The sequence below is a fragment of the Gavia stellata genome, chromosome 1 (genome assembly GCF_030936135.1).
Source record: "Gavia stellata isolate bGavSte3 chromosome 1, bGavSte3.hap2, whole genome shotgun sequence".
Lineage (NCBI taxonomy): Eukaryota > Metazoa > Chordata > Aves > Gaviiformes > Gaviidae > Gavia > Gavia stellata.
In genome coordinates, this window is record NC_082594.1 from 10,130,081 (window position 1) to 10,136,208 (window position 6,128).

A 6,128-nucleotide genomic window follows, 5' to 3' on the forward strand; every position below is an offset into this window, starting at 1 on the left:
TGCAGCTGGTAGGAATAGGACATACTCAGCATGGCCCATTTTTTCTCCTCTTACTCTAAATTGTTCTATTTTCATTTGTGGGATTTTTAACATACAGTTAAGAGCGCCATTAAGAGAGCTGAATGATGGTGAACATCATGGACTTCCCTATGGCAAAGCAGAGGCAACAACACTAATTAAATGAAATACAAAAATCTTGCTTCTGCTACGCTGTTCTCTTCTGAGCCGAACCAAAGCGCTGTGTTCCTCACTGAGCAACACCTGCTACACAGAAATTGTCCCTAGAGAAACCAGTAGGAGCTGAATTTGGGAAGCAGCCTTTTTTAAGGCAAAAGACTGTTTCCATTACACTATGGAGACCAAAAATAGCTCCAGTAACGCAAGAGTGGCTACTGTTTATCCCTGTAGTCTAGCTGCAAGTCTACGGTGTATTAGAGTTGAGCTTTTAGTCAAGTTCAGCAGTTACTTCTGTTAATCAGTGTCAGCAGGAGGAACTTAGAAAGCCTAAATGGTTTAGGAGCTGTCTGTCCCATGGATTGCTTCTGTACTTGCTTGTGCCAGTTACAATCTATGAAGTCAAGGCAGCTCCTGTCAGTGTCAACACGGTGTTTGTCCTGATGGATCCTACAGATCCAAGAAAATCTACGAGCTATTCTTCAACCCAACCTGTAAGGCACATCCATTTTCTGGATGAGCCTGGGGAGCTCAAAGAACGGAGGAGGAGGAGGACTGGTTTGTTAGGCACCTCATGCAGGAGGGGCTGGACCTGGTTCAAGTAAACTGCAAACACATTACAACCTTCCATAAAGGGAAAGAACAGGAGAAGTGATAATGGGAAAAGCATTTCACAGGAGGGTATCAGATAAGAATAGACTTGTATGTTTACATGGTACCTTCCCCAGATGTGCTTTGCTAGCTTGCTGACAGTAAGCTGCTGACGCATTCCTGATGCTGCCATCCACATTACCTCCAAACTTGGCTGTATTTTTAGAAGGAAACCCAAGCCACAGTTGCTGGACATAGCGACTGTTGTGACAACACACCCTTATGTAACCCATAAGCAGCAGGACATCAGCCTGGGGAAACACAGTCAGCTGCGAACACTGAGCACTGGAAGATTTAGCTCCCTCTGAGATCACCCGTCCCTTCAGATACTCCTGGAAACAGCACCCCCCTCCTGAAGAATTGCTTTTGCTTCCTCAGCTCTCTCTGTCTCCCAAGCTGTTTCCAGATCTTTCCACCCGAGCCCTGGCACCTCCTGCCTGCACTAAAGCACCGTCTTCAGCCCGCAGCTCCGGCAGAATTATCCTGGCACCCAGCCTTGCAGAAGTGTGGGCACTTGTGTAGCATCGCCCATTGCCATGGCGGAGGGGTAAACCACAAGGATCCTGCCTGTCTTATTACGGGCAGAAAGAATTACACTTTATAAGTAAAGATGAGTTCATTGTTCTTATGCTTGAAATCTTAACTGTGTGATCAAAGAATGTTTAGTCTCTCTTTATTACAGAAAAAGAAAAAACAAAGAATACTGTTACAGACAAACCTTTCAATAACAAAGCAGTTAAAATGATTATGAGCTGTTTGTCTTCCTGGGGTCTCCAGTATCATCCTGTGCCCCTTCTCTAATCGTCCCATGCCCATAGTCCTCTACACCGCATCCCATGACCCAGCTCCTAAGGCCCCTGCTATGATACCAGGCTTGTCTTCTGCTGCAACGTGATGCTAGAATCATAAGTTGTTCAACACAGAATAACTGCTTGTTACTAGCATCTATATAAAAATACGGTTATACCATACAACTACAGAAGGAGAAACAAGGGTAAAACAAATAAGGCAACAGCCACCTGGTCATGAGAAAACACGTAGCAGCCAAACAAGCTAAAACAAATCTCCAGGTAGGCGAAGAGAAGTTCAGACAAAGCAAGCCTGGCAAGTCCTGAGACCCTGCAGAGCTTGTGCCCTGCTACTAGCCATGACAATACTGTATTTATTGAGCTGTCAGCAGAGATCGGCACCCAGGGACTACGTGGGGGATACCCCAAGATTTTGAAAGAACAGTCATTAAGGACAGCTACTTACGTACAGTCTTATACATACTTAGTATCTAGTCCTGGCAAACCTGAGAAATGGATGTAACGGATGTAACTACATTTTCAAACCGTCCCAGTTCACATAATTCAGCCTGATTGGACTTTGGTTTCGCAAATAATCATTCTTGTCATCTGCAATCTGATAAATGATAACCTGCCTGAAGACTAGGTATTTATATAGGATTCAGAGTGTAACTGCAAGACTCAGCACTTGTCTCTCGGGAGTATTATATTCTGTTTTGCACTAAAACATAATTACCAGAATATGGAGAAGCTCTGGAAAAATCTATCAGCTCTCTTATGGCTAGTGGTCATTCTGCAGACAACTATATTTACAATTTCAGTGAAGAATACCTACAATGTATGGAGGGAAAATGAGGACATAAACCACTGCAGATTGTAATATACCCTTGAAAAGTTATGTTTACTTAAGTTAAAACATATATGCATTATACAACAAAACTGTGAAATGCAAAAATTCATGCTAATGACACATGCTTTAGCTTAAGAACTGTGCACTCAACATTTTGGTACTGCCACTTCAACCATGTTGAAGTTTTTGGCCACTTTTCATTGTGCAAGTCCCAACCACACTGCAGTCTTCGGGCAGTATGGATCAATATAATGGTTCAATAATAGATGCAATAAACTTAATTGCCTGTGTTCTGAAGTAAAATATTATTGAGGAGAAATAACAGCAAAAGAAGAAATGCTGAACAATGCCAGTGTGTGCACATAAACATAGCAACAAGGTGAACCTTTATAAAGATACGGGAAAAAATTACAAACCATTGTGATTTGAAAAGATTCAGTGCTTTGGCTCATTCCCAGTTGGAGTTGTTGCATTGTATTAACCTTCAGTCTTAGCATGTTTTCTATGAATTATTTCATTTTTCTATAAACGGTGAAAACTTTTTTCTTAAAAATTTATTTTCAACTACATTTTAATAGCCTCCATTCATTTTTCCAGCTTTATCTTCTTTACAGCTGTTTCCAAGAAAACAAGCTGTTTCTCGGAAAGCGTAAGCATCCCATTTAATTTATAAATACATGGAAGTAAAAATTTTGTAACAGAAGTGCTGACAGGCTTCTGATTTGCAGAGCTACAATTAAAGAATAATTCTGAACTGAACGCTTTTGTTGTAGGTTTTGTTCATGAGTAGACAGTCCAAATGTTAACTGCTTTCACAGACGAAGGCAGAACATTTAAAGTTTGGGTTGATGTTTATGTACAGAACAATATAACTTGATTACAAGGCGTTCCCTTAAAAAAAAAGTCCCTTGGGGTCTAGAAGCACACAGTATCAACTCTGCCTCTTATACACGAGTCTGATTTTCAATAAAGGAAGAACAAATTAGATCAAGCATCTTAGGCTAGAAGCACATTAGGTTAGTTTTCTCCCAAACATTGAATTCAGCAATAATGTTGCAGTATCAATATTTATCATAAATTTAGAACACATTTTGGAGAACAAGGTTTTTGGACTAAAGGTATTTCATAGATAGTTGTAAGGTAACAGCCTCCAGCTAGCTTTAAATAACTTGTTGCAATGCAGCTTTTATTAATATTTAACCAGGAATTAATTTCTCAAATACTTGTTTCCAGTAGGTAGGTATCAAAAATATTTTATTCAAGAGGATCATAAAATCATAGAATACCAGGTTGGAAGGGACCTCAAGGACCACCTGGTCCAGCCTTTCTCAGCAAAATCACGGTCTAGACAAGATGCCCCAGCACCCTGTCCAGCCCAGTCTTAAAAGCATCCAATGTTGGGGAACGCACCACTTCCCTGGGGAGATTATTCCAATGGCTGATTGTTCTCATTGTGAAAAAGTTTCCTCTTGTGTCCAGTCGGAATCTCCCCAGGTGTAACTTGTGCCCATTACCCCTCGTCTTTTCCATGTGACTCCTTGTAAAAAGGGAGTCTCCATCTTCTTTGTAGCCACCCTTTAAATACTGGATCGTGGTGATGAGGTGTCCCCTAAGCCTTCTTTTCCCAAGGCTGAACAAACCCCCTTCTCTCAGCCTTTCCTCATACAGCAGGCTTCCCAGTCCTTTGATCATCTTTGTGGCCCTTCTCTGGACCCTCTCCAGCCTGTCCACGTTTTTTGGTAGCAGGGACCAAAACTGAATACACTATTCCAGGTGTGGCCTGACAAGCGCTGAGTAGAGCTTCCTTCTCACACAGAAGCACACTGGCTGCAAAAAAACCTGCACACTATCTGAATAGCCAGAATCAATCATCATATTGGTCAATCAGTTAAGCTAAAGAAAAACACACTGATGCATTTCACATACCTCCAGATTACAGGGACCTGTTCCTACAGCCCCTTTCTTTTAGGCTCACAGGACTGACTACAAATGTGTAACTGACAGCACTCACGTACAATAGTTCTTCATTCTTGTCCGTGCCAACATTGTGTCAGGAAAACAACATGTTCAGGAGTTGAACAGAAAAATGTTGACTTTATGAACACAGGTTGAAATCTGTGCTGCCTACAGAAGTCTTAAGCACTATACTCTTGCCTGCCCACCCTCCTTACTGCTGACGTCCTGCCTCCCTAACACCTACCCTTCATTTTGCAGACAAGCTCAGAGAAATCGAATTTGCTTGACTAACAATCATTTGGCACAGTACCTGTGGATTAGTTTATCATGTATGTGACAGTATCTTGGCTATCTTTGGTTAAAACACCTACCCAAACTTTGAGAGAACACAAAGTTTTTATTACCACAGAAAATTTCATGCCCGAAGAAGTGAATCCTTTTTCTCTCCATTCTGGAAATGCCAGAGGTTTTGACAGGCATCTTCCTCCTTTTTCCAAGAAACCAAGAAAACAGAAAAAAAGTAGCAGAGCTATAGTATCTGCAGCATTCTTGGGAACAGCCCAAACATTGTCTATGGAATTATTCCCATCCCAGTAAGTTTGCGACAGCTCAAAATTCTTGGACAGAACAATTTCCGTGACTGAGACAGGCCCCCATCTGAGTAGCCGCGCTTACTCACATGGCTGCAAAACTCACCTACCTTGGCTGGGCTGTTGTGTTAGAAAAGCATCAGGCCAAGAAAGAAACCAAGGGCTGGGGAAAAAGCCATTTGCCATACAGTTTCCCTCATATACAGATCAACCGGTGGAAAATGCCCACTTCCTTTTTTTTTTTTTTTTTTTTTTGAAAACTGCATTGCAAATCCAAAGGGAAGTTCTCTCCCATAACAAAAGAAATCAAAAAACCCCCATATGCAACCAGCATGTAATAAGAATTTTATTGAATACATTTAGAAAAAAAAAACAGAGCATGAAGACATGACATTAATTTCTGCATATAAGTTTTATGAATGTGCAGAATCAAACAACCATGCAAAAACACACCTCCCTGCTTCAACTGTAATTCAAGACTCTTACGACAGTGAAATTATTACCACCTTAAAACAGTGTTCCAGACACGTAACTCATTACTTTAAAAAGGATTTTGTTCCTGAACTGAGATAAAAAAAAATTAGTAGCAATTGGGAAACACTAATGATTAACAGGTATAGTATTTAACCGATACTCATGCCATGTTTGAAGAATGCAAGCAAAAAATGCATCATTACGTAGAACAAGTAGATTTTTTTTCAAGGCAAAATTCCTAGTAAAACTAATCCCTAAACTACTGAAATGGTGACTTGATAATGTACGTACTCCAGGAGATCATCCAATGGAAGATTTTTTTTTGTCAAGTTACATCAGTGCCATGTAAAACATAGGAGTTAGAGTAGCTGAGCAGCCCAGTGCTTAACAGTATATTAGCATCAAAAATAAATTCCAACTCCTCCAAGAAATGTTGTTACAGATATAATATGTAACGCTAGGTAGGAAAATGGGCTTATACATGAGGGAAAAGACTAAGATTTCTGTCACAAACTTGTATACCCAGCAATTTTTCATATTAAAAAGGGATTGTGAAGGAAAAGTTTTATATGCACCTGGACAGTCAGTTCTCAGACATGTAACATGCTGTCTACATGTGTAACATGTAAACCCATACTGAAACAC